The following is a 16,320-nucleotide window of genomic DNA, read 5'->3' as shown; positions in this document are numbered from 1 at the left end:
TCCTCATTCTCTCACTCGGGGGTAAGGGTGAGCTCAGATCCTGTCAGTGGCAGCAGCAGCAGTGGTAGTCAAGTAAAGCAGAGAGCCACCGTAATGGACTCCTTTATTAAAACTATTATTCTGCAAGACTTCAAATTCCCCCAAGACTAGGGCCATGTCGAAGCTGATATAATTAACTAGAGGCTCAGCTACGGATCAATTACCAGACAAGCAAGTGATAGCCAAATCAATGAAAGATCATCAGCCACATTATCTGTGTTGCAACTCATTAGAGTAAAAGAGAAGAGAGCATGCTGGGAGTCCTGGGGCTGTGGCACTGCGGCAGCACAGAGGGCATTGACTTTTCCTTAGCGACCCATGTCAGTTTTTGTGTTGGGGTCTGTGACATTTTTGCAGATGTCATAAAAGGTGTCTTTATTTCTCAAGGGTCCTCCATATGGTTTTTAAGGAACTAAGAAGTGGTGAAAAGTGGACATAATGTATTTTTGCAAATGACTTGACATTGATAATAAACTTTGCCTGCGCTGAGGGAAAGCTGGTAAACAACAGAGAGAGAGAAAATCGTTATCTGACAAGTGACTGGCAAAGTAAACCCTAATTAATTATTCATGAGGTGACATGATGATTTTTGTTCCTGTAGAGGATGGTACTAGCAAAATCAAGGTCATAGGTTTGATCCCCAGGGAATCCATGAACTGATAAAATGCATAGCTTGAATCTTGAATTTTACTAAGTCACTTTAGTAAAAATGCAACTGTCAAATGCATAAATGTAAATGTAATGATTTGTATGGTGCTGTATTATGATTTATGAAAATTATTTAATTTGAATTCATCTGATTTTAGATTTCTTTCTTGCATTCTCTGTTTTTAGGTGTGCAATGTCAGATAAATATAAATTAATTAAAATTGATATTGACGCAATCTGTGTTAGTTACTGTACCTAATAATAATCCATTTGATGTTCAGCGAATACAGTTTTTTTTTTTTTTGTCTTACAAAATACAGTCTTGCATTCTGTATTGTCTTCCAGGAAAGACTAAGAATAAAAAATGAAAAATAAAAAATAAAAAAGGTAGGTAGATCAAGACAGGTTCTTTAGAGAATGAGGAGTAACCTGTTCACAGGAAGTGAGTGTGCATCGGAATTGATTGATTCTAATCTCTCCCCTGCACAATGATGCCCACTTAATGGCTGAGATAAGGTTTTCTCTACGCTTTGGAAAGTCCTCGCCTCTCTGAGCCCCTAGTAAAATTAGGGTTCACTTTTAAAACAATTGCCATAGTGCCATTTTCACATCTCACATTTAATCCACAGTGGAAAAGTGTCCAGCTCATCTAAAAAGGTGAGGTAAATCTGTTAAATAAACAATGTCTGCGAGGAGATAAGGAGGATGGAGATTAGTGGCCATCCTGTCGTACAGACACATACTGTACACACAAGTGAATGAACGAGTGGGATATTAGTGCACTCTTCATGTGACTTGAAGACAGTGTCTCGATCAGATAGCAGCCAGATAGAACTGTCACTGTTCTGTTCTGCTGGAAGACGCAAAAGGGCCACAAGACATCATATGACACCATGAATAAACAACCTTTCACTTGTGTAGAGAACGAGAGAAAAAAGTGAATGTCCCCTGAACTCAAGAGCCACACGTGATCCAAATGCCATCGATTGTGCAATCACTCAGTATTCCACGTATACCATTGCGACCAGCAATAGCAATGGACTAAGTGAGAATGAAAACAAAGACATTCTCATGTTGGCCTACTTAAAAAAATAATCACTCATAGAGCATGTGGATGTTACAGTTTTAAATAGTTAAATAGAAAATAAACTTCAACCTGCCTCACTTCTACTCATGGTACATAGGAACTGCCAATTGATGTGACTGTATTACCCATTGCCACACATCACACAATCAGCAGCATTACAGTTGCCCTGGGCTGCATTTCCCAAAAGCATTGTAAGCTTAAGTAGATCGTAGAACCATTGCCTCCGACTTAGCTCACGATGCCTTTGAGAAACGCATCCCTGGGATCAGCCGCGGCTCGTCTGTATGGGCAGGTGGGGCAGAGCCCCACCAAAATATTCATCCAAAACATAGACCTCTATATAAGATGAAAACATGAAAGATGACTACATGAAAAGAGATGTTACTGTTATATAAAAACAGATTTGTGAACATTAGTGGAACTGAAGGTGTTCGAATAAACATGAAACATACATGGTCGTTGGCATGCGGTGGATTCGGCCAATCGTGGAACAGTTGTGTCGTCATCAGAGCTCGTGCAGCCGCTCTGGAGAGGCAGCGCAGAATGAATCAGCCGGTTGCTCTTGAATCGCTCTCGCAGTACTTTGATGACATACGTCACAGTCACGTGGCGTCGGTGCTGTCTCAAGTCGGACACAATTTCTAACCAGCATGCACTGCTTCAAGTCAGCCGCCGATCGGTCTGTGCAGTGTTGAATGAAGTTGAACAAGCCTGATATCAATCCACTTCAGCTATCTGTATATTAGTCTGCAACAAGTCAGTAACTAATTGGCATGTCTGTTCTTCCTACGTAGACTAGCGTATAAAATGAATGAAAGTATCAATCCTTTAGTTTAATAGCTTGTTGATGTTAATAGCCTAAACATAGTACTGTTCTGTTTGTTTATGTTGTTCTGAGAATATAAATTACTTTATTGGAATTCCTCCACAACTTGTAATATTTTAAAACAACATTCAGAGGCAATAAGTGCTACATTAAGGCAATTCTATGCGTGTGTCATGTGTACTTAAAGGCTGTCAATCAACATTAGAGCACCACCCTCAGGCTAAATAACACAACCTCTTCCAAAAGTGTTATGCATGTGGTCAGCGATTAGAATATAAAGCTTACAAAAAATGTTTATCATAAACTAGTGCTAAGACCCAGAATCTGACCTAAATTTACGGTCAGGAGCCGTTACTGCCTGGGATGTGTTTCCCGTATTATGATGTAACTCGCTGATTAACCTCCATTGTATTATGTATTTTGGGAAAAAAACTAACCAACTCACGACTGTTCCCGAAACCGCAGTAACATAGGCTACATGGTCACAACTCTGTCATTTGAACCACATTGGTTCAACAATATAGGACTGTCGTTAATGACGTCAAGCAGGTTGAGGAGTAATAACTTCTGTTAATTAATCTATTCGAGATCTCTGAGATGCCGCTGCAACAAACATGCCACCTACTGACTACTTCACTGTTTTTGTTCCATGTCATTTAGCTTTATTGGATGCTTGATTCATCACGGGTTCCCACATACATCATACTGTATCATAAATACATTTTATGCACATGCACACTCTTTAAAAATGCAGCTGATTGTTGACATGCTAAAATATATAGATTAAAATGGATGTATATTTAAATAGAAATAAATATATAGAATGAACTGAATGGTTGCTGAATGGTTGCTTATTGTGCCCAAGAGAATGATCTATTAAGTCCACATGACATTTATCAAAAAAAAAACATGCTTCTAACCACAGCTTGAGAGCTGTAGTGCCAACCACGTAACTTTGCGATGCTGTTTTCAAATGTTTGTTGGAACTATGGTTTCGGGAAACGCCAAATCTTTGAACTACGTAAGTAACAATGGAACTTGCGACCATAGTTGGCTAATGATGCTTTTGGGAAGAGCATCAGTGGTTGTCTCACATCACCTCTGCTTACTGAGGTGAAGAGCGATGCTTGAACTCTATCAGTGTTAAAAAGGAGGGGTTTTCTTGTGTCCACTTGTGTCTCTTTCTGTCAATTTTTTTCTCTGTTTCTTTCCCCCTGACCTCCTCTCGGCTTAGCCTCTCCAGACTCAACCAACTTGCAGAGCATCATCTAGTTTGTAAACCTGTCTATACTGCTGATCCCCAATGTCACAGCTAAGAAAACTGAAATTAGGCCAAGACCAGAATTCAAAATAGAATAGAATAGTTAAGGACTGCCTTAATTAGTAGGTGGTCTTTTGAGTTATATTCTTTTGGCAATTCAATGCAGCTTGTTTAGTTTTCTCTAATCATTCCTTTGGGTTTTGTATGTAGGCCTATAGAGAGACAAAAAAAAAAGCATATTGTAATTTATAATATATTTGTCTTATAATATGTAATCAATTGAATTGCAAACCAAGAGGTGTGGGATTTTTGCAATACAATGCCTTCTGGCAATCTTATTAGGCTTGTTCGACTTCATGCAGCTCACCACATCACTGATCCACGTGTCTTCTTGACAACATGCATACCTGTTCCATTTCAGCTCATTGTGTTTGATTGTGTACAGCTTTGTTATTTTAGTTCATTGCACTGTCAGTACATTTCAGCTTCATAAAAGCCAATAAAAAACAGTGTGAATTTTAAATAGCACGATAGCACTCTACTTTTACTATTTATGTAATAAAATATATGGTAGAAATAGTAAGCATATTATTCTATTCTAAATTCAGCCTATACTAAATAATATAACCTTTTTATTTTCCTTTGTTGAAGTTGTCACTGGCAGTGGAGGCAACACTCATATCTTTGGGTATTCCACCAAAACACCAGGGACCCTTTAATGATCTTAAACTATCAAAAGTGAAACGCAAGTAACTCTTGCGCCCGATGCAAATCTAAAATGGGTTGGTCTGAAGTAGCTACATTACTCATAGGTGTGGTTTGGGCGTAACGTGAAATAAACCAATCAGAGTGTCATCTCACATTCCCTTTAAAAGCAGGCGCGCTTGTTCCATGGCGGATTGCTATTAGGGACCGTTCGGTAGTTATAGAATAGACCACAAGAGGAAAATAGGGGAGGGTCATGTCTTTTTATTCTTTGTTGAGGGGAGGGTCATCCAACTTTTTTTAGTCTAGGGGGAGGGTCACCCAACTTTTGTATTCATGAAAACAGCAACATTTCAAAGTGGCTTGTTTGGTGCATGTTTTTCCATGTAGCGCCATGTAGCTCTCTCAGTCTCGACTGAAGTAGGCTCCGCTGAAGTAGTTTGGGGGGGAAAAAATCACGCGAAGAAGAACAGCCACATCCCAAGGATGGACGAACATGAGAGAGATGGCATTGGAGACTATGTATGTAATGTATTATGTATTACAGAGATTATGTATTTATTTATGTTAATATCTGCACAATTAATGTGTATTTAGCCTGCCTCTGCCATCAAGCAGATTGTTCTAAACAAAAAAAAAGAAATGTAATCGATAAAAAAAAAAAACTTAATTGATCAAACACAATAAACAGTTAAACAGTTTAAAAAAAGAAAGAAATGTAATCGATAAAAAAAAATAAAAAAAAATCCTTGATCAAACACAATAAACAGTTTAAAATTCCCAAAATACAATCAGGTCATAAATTACAGTTTATTCAATAAGAGAGATGAGAAAACCCTCCAACTATCAATAAGTGAAGGTAACACCTACCATATCATGAGCAAGCACCACTTATATTTCTAAGGAAATGACTTGATTGGATTCTATTTTAAGTATGGCCATTGCCCCACCCAGAACCAATCATACGTCAAACATTAGACAATTTGTCCCTCAAGTTTCTGTCTTAGGGTCACTACTGTTCCAATTCGAAAGGGAACTCGCACTGCGTCAGGACGCTATGGGGAACGCCTCCGTGTGAACCAGTGTCTGAAACGCTTATCTAATCACGGCAACCCTTTTGGCCGGCGGTAGCCTATGACATCATCACTAATGCGACCCGGAAGTATATAAGGGGAGCCTGGAGAACATGTCAACAGCTTTTTCGTCTTCATGGACTGTTTTGTTTGTACACTTCAACCTGAAAACTTCAAAAAGGTAATCATGGCTTGTGAAAAACGCATCAGAAAGTCTAAAATATTGATACTTGATGACACACAACTTGTGTGTTTATTCTTTGGGCTCAGAGCATGCACAATCAGTTCCTGAGGGATCTGACAGATACTGTGAGTTTTTTTCCCTTGAGAAAACTCCACTCTCGTCTGCTCTCTTCCCGAGGGAAGAGAGACAGACATCCGTACCAGGCGATTCAGGTCCCACTCACGCTGAGGCAGTGCAGAGACTGGAATCATGAGGTTCTTCAGAGGGAGCTCGCTGAGGAGGTTGAGAGAGTTGTTAATCTCTCACGCCCTTCAGAGACTCGCAAGAGTGAGCTGCAGGATGAGGATGTGTTGTCACTAACATCCTCTGATCCAGCAGCGAGTGCTCTGCTGTGTATAAAAACAACCAGCCCAAGAGAGCAGGAGATGGCTGATGAGGGTGAAGAGGATATACAACCCATACAACCTCACAGCCCTGCACCGCGTACACTGCACCGCGTATGTTAAGCTGTTGAGTGTTATGGAACGCGCTTCAACAAGGCTTCTGCTGTCGTTGGAGCGCGTGAGGGAAGAGAACGCTCATGACTGACTTTCCAGCTCTCGTGAGCCTTCCATTCCTGCCGGATCTACACAATGAGATGAGTTCAGCGCGCACTCATCGCCATCAGCGAGCTATGCAATCTCACGGCTGGAGAGGCATCGACACTAAATGCTCCGGCCCTGGAAGTAAGTGTGCTCTTTTTGTGCTCTTATGGAGATAGGCCTCCATTTTGTGAATGTTGTTTAGGCCATCGCTCTATGGGCAGCAGGTTGAGCTCTGTAGGTCTTCTCCTTTTACATGAGTTTTTAGTAAGGTTGAATAATAGGCCAGTTAGGAAGTATTAAGGGGGTGTTAAATATGGTTTTCATAGCATGGTGAAATTAGGGCCCTGAAGTTCCCATATTTAGGTAGGCTATGCATACCCTTCCCATAGGTCTCCTCTTATGTTAGAGTCGTCAGGCTTATATAACGGGTAGTGCCAATCTGTAGTAGTGAACAGGTTGGCTGTATGGAAAAATTCTCTAGTGAGGCCACCGTTCATCCGGGCACCTAATAAACAGTTTTTGTGTGAGATGGCTTCCTCCCTATCGGGAGATATTCTACACCACTCTGTCAAGCTCCAGATAGAACTACAAAGTCAAGCATTGGCCCTCTTCGGGCCACCTTAATAGACACCTTATACTAGAGCAGCAGTTCTCCTCTCACTTTAGAGAGTCGTTGAGATTATAGCTCTGAACTTCAGTCACTTTATATTTGTGTGTCGGCCCTCACGGAGCCGCCTCGATTTCTGGCTTAGGCTTAGTAACTAGGAAATTGGTGGCGGTTTGCTAAGCATTCTCGCCTCGAGGCTCTCATTATCTGAGTGTAGGCCCCTTAGAGCGAGAGCCCATCAGAATAATTTATTCCTGTAAATCTAGTTGTTCCTAGTACTGGCCTCCTCTTACTACAAGAGTCGTCTAGCCAAGGCCTGCCTTTTGCACTAGGTGTAAAATGCTAGTGGTGTTACAGGGTAGATAGAAGCATAGGTAGCCGGCTATCTTCAAAAAGCCTCCCAATGCAGATATCTCATGGGCATTGTCAGGCCTTTTCTCTCTAGAAAGTAAGAAGCAGTATGCTCAGGCCTCCGCCCTTTAGAGCTGAGTATTGTAGCTAGTTTATCCAGCTAGGCCTTAAAATAATTTTTTTATTTTTTTTTATTCCGCTGAGCCCCTTGAATAAAATAATTCAAGTCATAAGGTTGAATGTCATTGGCCGCTTATTGTGGCCTCCATTTCCCTGGGTTTAGTAGAGAATGTAAAATCTGTCTTGTGAAAAATACAAGATAATAGGCCTCGACCCTGATACAGGGTCATGCTGATAGTACTCCTCTTGTTAGGGTCTTTATTTAGAGTACTTTGCTACCCATAGCTCGTATATCACACCACCCTTCACCACCCAGGCTCAGGTAGAGACAGATTAGTTACTCCCTCCCACTTGGGATGGTTGAGTATTCTCCCTTAGAGTGAAGACCTGCCTGGGCTGACGCCCGTGACATTCGAAGCTGTAGTCCTTACAGTAGGCCTCCTCGATAGTCCGGTAGCGTAAGATTGTACTCCATCTTACGCTACCGGTTTATCGAGGAGGCCTACTGTAAGGCCTACAGCTTCGACTTTCACGGACGCTTTTTTTCCCCACCTTGCTTTAAAGGGTCGATAGCACTTTTGCTGAGTACACTGCCTGTTGGTAATGTGAAATAAATATAACCAGGCCCACAGAGATGTCTGGGAGAGCACCTGACTTCTGTGACTAGCTCTGCTAACAGTCCCGCTATCAAGTAGTTAAGCCTTGACAGGCCCCCTTGAAGGCAGATCCCCAACGAGTTGGATGCTTAGCATTGCAAAGGCAAAACCTTGCACAGAGCCTGGTCAATACTTATCAGGTTTTGAGTATAGTGTTCCAGAATCTATCTGAGGATCGTTCTGTATGAACACTTAGCTCCCTAAGTCTGGTCGGAAGGTCTACGGACTCTCACGAGGCCTCCCTGTTAGATCAGCCCTAGAGCTGGAGGCTCTCCCCTATTAGGGTCCCTTTCAGAGTGCCCAGTCTCCACATGGCTTTGAATCACTGTGTAGATCCAGGATTGGGTAGAGTTGATCCCCTCATTTTCAAGGGTTAGAAAGCGCTATGCTGAGTTCTACTCTCCAGGATACCCGTCTCTATGATCCGGTCTGTGAGCGATCACTGCCACTATCTGCAGTCCTCCCTATCGGATGCCTCCACAAGTGAGGCAAAATATGTTAGAGACTCTGTTTAGGAAACAGACAGGTTGGTCCTTAAATTAGACCAGGTCAACCTCCCTGGTGGCATGTGGGGTTGGCTTCATGTCCCCCTCAGAAAGTGACTGGACGGGACTCCTTTGGACCCCCTGGCCATATTCCCTTAAAGGAACCCCTTCCACGGAAGTTGTTGGTTGCAAAGCCTTTGAGCAGCCTTGGCATTGTATCGGAGGCCTCTTTGAGGCTTATAGCTTGGGCAGTGGCCGTAGGTAATACTATCACTGACAACCTGCATGTGACCCGAAGGGGGAGTGTTTTTGGCATTTCAGTGAAACTGACGTTTTTTTAAAAGTTTTTTGTCACAGCCATATTTTGGCATGCACTCTCCTCAGCATGGCAGTATGGGTAGATCGTTCCCCATAGCGTTCTGACGCAGTGAGAGTTCCCTTTCGAAAGGGAACGTCTCAGGTTACGACTGTAACCTATGTTCCCTGAGAACAGGGGTCGAGACACTGTGTCTTTTCGCCATGCCTCTGGGATGCCTGCTGAACAGTCCCTTCAGACGATAAGTTGTTGACATGTTCTCCAGGCTCCCCTTATACATTTTCGAGTTACACTAGTGATGATGTCATAGGCTGTCGCCGGCCAATAGGATTGCTGTGATTAGATAAGTGTTTCAGACACCGGTTCACACGGAGGCGTTTCCCATAGCGTTCTGACGCAGTGTCTCGTCCCCTGTTCTCAGGGAACATAGGTTACAGTCGTAACCTGAGACGTTTTCCACAGATATGCTATATGGAAAATTTTGACAAAAACGATTGTAAATGATTACATAATAAACCATTTTTATTAGAACATTTTTAGTATGCACATTTGACTTAATTTTATTTATTTACAAGATAATGATTTAAATCTAACAGCTGTGACAGCCACATCCTAAATAAAGCCTTAGTTCTGATCTATTGTACAGGCTTTGTACCCTCACTTAAGAAATAATAAAAAATTATTATAATTATTCATTCATTCATTCATTCATTCATTCATTCATTCATCTTCAACATACCATGACAAGACATCCAAATAGCAGCCTCCGATCTTGAAACTTAGAAAAAGAAGCAACCAGAGACCGTCAGAAAGAGATAGTCACAAATTGTGAAGCTTTCCTATTCTGCATATAAGAATCACTGGTGCATGTCCCTGGAGCTCCTGATTAGGTTTACTCACTCACACGCCTGTCATCAATTACTCCTCTTTGACACATGGACCAGTCCACTTCATGGAGCTCACAGGGGTTTTTCAACACTAAGAATGGTGTGGCCCAGTCAGACAAATGGAAAGAAAGGAAGATTCAAAGACCATAATGTCCATAGTACATCCAACATTATTCTCCCTACATGCTTTTGATAATGTTGCAATGTAATGACCTCATGAGGGAAGATCCATAAAGCTGTCTGTCATTTGATTCCACTGCCCGAGCTCTGAGAGGAAGCAAAAACATGTGTGTCCTATTAGCCAGGGGACATTTATTGATGGCGCAAGCTGTCGTAGAACATGAATGTTAACAATCAGGAAACAAGGGCCTGCATGCAGCACAGTACTGATGAGCAAAAGTCTGCAATGAATCACATATGAAAATGAGGTAGAGGTGCTATGTTTTCTTGAGAAGAAAGAAAGAAAGAAAGAAAGAAAGAAAGAAAGAAAGAAAGAAAGAAAGAAAGAAAGAAAGAAAGAAAGAAAGAAGATATCTATCTTTCCATAATACAACAGGATATTCTCCCTTTGTAAATCTATATTTTGCTCTATTGTTTCAGTGTTGAATGACAATAAAGTAAACTTTGATCCTTAATAAATGTACAGTTTAAAATCATTATGTCTATGGAAAGTCCCCATAAAACATGAAAACCCAACATGTGTGCGTAATTATTTATTTTTTATTTTCTATTTTGTTACTATAGTGTCTTGCACACACAGTTTTGGCCCATATGTACCTTCCCTCCCTCCCTTTGTCTTCTTATTCTCTCATGTTCTGGAAACGGGATTGTAGAGCTGCAGCAGAGACCACAGTCCCTTTCACCAGAGACATGACTGAATAATTCAGCCACTCTTTACTCTTCTCCTGCCTGCCACCCATTAAAACTGTTAGCCTCTTGAATGCACCCGCCACCCTGTTTTTTCATCCCACAGCGCTGTAAGACCTTCTCGCTTTGCTCCGGCATTTTAAAAAGCTGTGATGAGTGTGTATGTGTGTAGAGTAGCCGGTTGAGTGGCTCTCTGTCATGGCAGTAAATAAATAAATAAGCAGGTGTGTATAAATGTGTAAATAGGGCTGGCCACAAAGCTGACAACTGAGAGAGAGCCACCATGCTGCATCATGACAAGACGAGAGAGAAGTGTATCTCCAGGGTCCTGTCCACTCCATGTCTTTCACTCCTCTCTTTCTCGCTCTCTTTCTCAGGCGTGCCGTGACCAGACTCACTCTCACTTACAGAACCTCTAGATTTTGATTAGGCTCAGTCCAGGGCTGGTCACACCACAGTTTTATGGTGTTAATTCAGAGGGCGCCCCAGAAAGGTTGATGAGCTATTTTACCTCTACCTCTTTATTTTCTTTTTTCTACCTCTACCTCTTTATTTTCTTTTTTTCTTTTTTTCCATTTTTCCTTCACTGATCAAGGTTTTTTGCTTTAGATAACGTTTTAGTCACTTTACATTCATTAAATCTCTTTGTTTATGCAACTAAAACTGTAAAACAATATATTTTTATAGTTGTAAATAAAGATTATTCGAGTATGTTTTACAAGAAACTCAACATTTAATTGATGAATTGAATGCATAACAGAAAGATGAATTGGAATTTAAAATGGAATGCCAGGAAGAGGAATTTACTGAATTTGTATTTAATAAAAAATAAACACAAGTGATGTAATTCTGTAAATACAAAGACAAGGAGAAAAATAATTTTTTTGTGTGTGTATATATAAACTATAGATAAATATACAAATATTTACAAACTCAAAATTAAATATTTTTGCTGCTTATTCAGTTACTTCAATAGAACAAGTTAATTATACAGTTCTTACAAGATGTTGTTACAACTTTCAACCAATTTACTTAATCCATTTGAGTTAACACTGTGTGAGTGTTAATTGAGTAGTATTGTAGAAACTGGGAACATGATTTCCACTTCCAATCATGTTTTGGACGGGAAAGGATAGGGAATGTAAATGTAAAAGTGGTATGTTATGCATGTTTAGCTAGACTTACCATTGGGGTGAAGTGGTAAGAAACTAACATGTGGTTCGCACTAACATGAAAGCTAGTTGCTTTAATAAAAAGCAGCTCAAGTACTATGACAATGCCATGGATGCACCTTCATAATTCATCTTGACAAACTTTGTTTTTATTGTTAGAAATTGCATAAATAACACAAAAATAATTTAATTCTACTTCCTTGCATTCAAATTCAAATGGTAATTTTGCATTTACTTTAAATCTGTCCATTGCATAAATTGCCACACCAACACTCATAATCATGCATTACACTTCATGGTGTCCCTCAAGGCTCTGTCTTAGGGTCACTACTGTTTCCCACAGACATGCCACCACTTTGGATGAATGGTATTCCATGTGCAGATGACCACTACTATAATATTTGTTTGTTCAGAGGCACCGAATAGACTTTGAACTTTGATGTCGAGGAAGATATTATTTAAGAAGCAATTGTAAAATATTATATAAGAAACGTTTATTTTATTAGCTGATTTTCACACAAAAAAGTGTAAAGCCAACATTCAATTCAATTCAATTAATCTTGAAAAAAAAAAAATTTATTAAAAAATTACATTTCTATTTCTATTTTACATTTTCAATTTTTTTGAAATTGTACAGGTATGTGTTTGCATGATCTGTCTCATTACCCATACCCTCTTAACAAATCTTAGCCTACATGAAAGTCAGAAAGGTTGAAGAAAGTTCCTACTATAACTGCCTTCACCTCAGATCCCCAACCACGGTATTACGAACCTGTGGGATTTACCATGACATCACCACAGCTTCAGGACCTAGTTCTTATTATAGTATACTTATTATAAAATCTCATGCCCACCCAAGCGTAAGTATTGTGTGAATGCAAATGTCTATTCATGTCTTATTTAGACATGTCTTACTCATGTCTTCACTGCATGTTTCAATTTATTAAAAGTGTAATGATTGTATAAGGTCATTAGTTCTACACTAGCTAAAACTCATTGACTGCAATTGATTAAAGATAGACATTGTGCAGGAATACCAGCAACACTTCCGCTCTAATTTTCTCTCTCTCCTTTGGGAAGACACTTCTCCTTTTTCCAGATCTGGCCAATTTGGATGGGTCCCAGCCAGAGACAGATTACACAAAATCGCATATCAAACATAATCAATCTTCAACCCCTGGAAGCCATCACTCTCACTATGAATAATTACTGTTGTCCTTTGCCAGAGCCAAAATGTTGCCACCACTGTTTTTAGTCCAGACTGCCATTAACTATCAAGATGTATTTACAAAAAAAAAAAAGTTTACCTCCCCCCTTATTTATTTGTTTGTTTGTTTGTTTGTTTTTGACAAACAAACAAACCCCTTTCTCACTCATGTTTTGTTTCCCCTCTCTCTCTCTCTCTCTCTCTCTCTCTCTCTCTCTCTCTCTCTCTCTCTCTCTCTCCTCTCTCTCTCTCTCTCTCTCTCTCTCTCTCTCTCTCTCAGTTTGGACATATCAAGGAGGAGGAGAGAGGACAGTGCCTTCTTCCAGCTATTAACTTCTCTCACTGCAGGTTTCCACCCCATTCGGACAGGAAGACTGCACAAGTCATCATTAACCCCAAGTGCTAGTATTTGTGCTTCAGCCAACACATTTTCTGCCTACTAGAATGTGTGGCAACGCAGCCAAAGCCTTTTTGCCTCCAGACTGCACTGTCAAACACTCAAAAGGAATGTACAGCATTGTGTCTGGACAGGATGGTAAAAGAGACAGGAATGGAGGGAAGAAAAGACTCAAGTACACCGAAGAAAGAAGGAGGCAGAGAAATCTTTAGATGAGCGAGCACATCAGAGAAGGTTGCTGTGAAAATGAGGCAGCTCCAGTAGGAGGCTTCAGGAGCGGATGGCTGTCTTATCTGCTGGCAGCTGAGTGATGTGCACCTAAAGTCAGAGTAGTGGGAGCAGAGAGTCTCCTCACGCTACAGCATTCTACTAAAGATAGTGGAGATAGGCGCACCGCACTGCATTAAATCGCTTCAGATGGTGAGGGAGAATGCCTGCAGGTCTATGAGCTCTCAAAACAAATCTCAGCTGAGCCTCTTCTCAAAATATGCCACCTTTTATACATCTGTATCCTTAGTCTGGCTCTACGAACTTTGAAAACAACGAAAATTGTGGGAGGAGCATGTTCATATAGTTCAATTTCAATTATAAGGATGATGTATAAATCCCCCTTACCCTGCCTTACCCCTTATTCATATTTTCTTAAGTATATATACCCCCTTACTTAAGTCACTCATCTATTTCATTCAATTAATGATTAAGTCATAATGTATGTTTTTACTGTAGCTGTCAATAGCTATGTAGTGCTGTTGAATAAGTATTTTAGGAAACTATTAGAGTGTTTAAGTCCGATATTTCTTCTCATTAACAAGGAAAGAATCCATGTGCAAGAACCATTAATAAGTCCCAAATAAGTCATCTACACAATTCAATCTATTTGAAGGCATTCATAAATTCCAGCCAATATCTTGACTTCCTTATAAATGCTATACTCATTTTCTGGTATGAGCCAGGCAACATTATAAGAACTCCCAAGACTCTCAAGATGTCCATTCTCAGTTCAATTCAATTGCAGATTCCATTTGTAAAGTAAACCTACGCCCAGTCAACCATATAAAAATTTTCATTTGGTCTTTATACATAATAATCTTTCAAACTAAATAGATATAATTAAAATAAAATGCAAGCTAGCTAAATAAATAAATAAACAATATTTATTGAGGTAGAGAGAGAATTCTACTGTACGTTCGTGTCATCGTCATTCTAGCTTGTTTGGAATGTAAAGAAATGTATTGTTACAATTCCCCCAGTCGGCCCTATATTCTTCCAGCGCTTTAAGTAAAGCCTCATGTTAGAGTAATTTTAATATTACGGAATATAGAATTCTGAATTCAGAATATGGATATGGATATGGTATATGGATTATTACAGAATAAATCCATATACTTAATCCATATTCATCCTTCAAATACTTGTCAAAAAGTTATCCATTTAAATGTATAAAAGTAAATGCAGCATCTGGTAATTCTCTGTTTTTGTTTTGTTTGTTTGATTAATATTATTACAGTTTTTCTCCATTGGTTTGGTTCATTTCTTGAAACAGAAATGGCATTCTCAAAACAACATGGACAAACCTCCAAACCACTTGGCAATTGTTCACAACAGAATTGAATTTCTCATTAATTTCATCAAATTGCAAATGTCTAAGTACATGTCTCAATGTCTCAGTACATCTTTGCAAATGATTAAAGGGTTAGTTCACCCAAAAATTAAAATTATGTCAGTAATTACTCACCCTCATGTTGGCCCAACCCCGTAAGACCTTCGTTCATCTTCGGAACACAAATTAAGATATTTTTGATTAAATCTGAGAGCTGTCTCACTCCTCCATAGGCTTCTAAGACACTATAACTTGCTGGCCCAGAAAATGCATTAAAGACATCGTTAATATAGTCCAAGTGACTACAGTGGCTCAATCTTAAGTTTATAAAGCGACGAGAATACTTTTTGTGCAAAAAAATAAATAAAAAAAATAACGACTTTATTCCACTATTCATTTCCTTCTCTCTGGGCCTCGAGTTAGTTCACATAGTGTTTTAGCGCAGCGCGTCTGTGTTGTACGTCACACGTACTGTAGGCTCACTATTGGCCGACGCTGGTCATGTGTGTGACGTGCAACACAGAAGCGCTACGGCTACGCAGTTACACTACGTGAAAAAACTCGAGGCCCAGAGAGAAGGAAATGAATAGTGGAATAAAGTCGTTATTTTTGTGGGTTTTTTTGCACACAAAAAGTATTCTCGTCGCTTTATAAACTTAAGATTGAGCCACTGTAGTCACTTGGACTATATTAACGATCTCTTTAATGCATTTTCTGGGCCAGCAAGTTATAGTGTCTTAGAAGCCTATGGAGGAGTGAGACAGCTCTCAGATTTAATCAAAATATCTTAATTTGTGTTCCGAAGATGAACGAAGGTCTTACGGGGTTGGACCAACATGAGGGTGATTAATTACTGACAGAATTTTCATTTTTGGGTGAACTAACCCTTTAAGTACAGGTAGCCTACATTTAGCACAATTTCCAAGTGAATAGATCTTGTTGATCTAAACTGATTGTTGATTCTTAGTCTAATGGCTGTTCGCTCCAAAACGTGTCAGCGTCATTTCATTGTATAAGTCATCACATGCACAATAGTCTGTTCAATTGTCAAAATTAGTCAAGAACATAATACCATGAATACCGTATATGAATCCATTGGAACATTTGATAAATTGATTACAGCAATTGACAGTCAGGTGAAACTAGAACTTGACTAACGAAGAAGGAGTTTCACACATCTCAGATGACCAATCAAACAGTATGTTTAGTTACCTGACAGGTGCTGTCCATGACTGTGAATGCTGCCAA

The 16,320-nt window shown here is 39.8% G+C and overlaps 1 protein-coding gene across 2 annotated transcripts in view; it reads right to left on the bottom strand.

The window, feature by feature from the left end:
• bnc2 (basonuclin zinc finger protein 2) overlaps positions 1 to 16,320 on the bottom strand; it is a 266,661-nt gene that overhangs the window by 173,606 nt on the left and 76,735 nt on the right. The window lies entirely within an intron of this gene.

This window comes from Leuciscus leuciscus, assembly GCF_965113295.1.
Source record: "Leuciscus leuciscus genome assembly, chromosome: 3".
Lineage (NCBI taxonomy): Eukaryota > Metazoa > Chordata > Actinopteri > Cypriniformes > Leuciscidae > Leuciscus > Leuciscus leuciscus.
The sequence above is the reverse complement of the archived record's forward strand: the minus strand, read 5'-3'. Positions and strand labels throughout refer to the sequence as shown.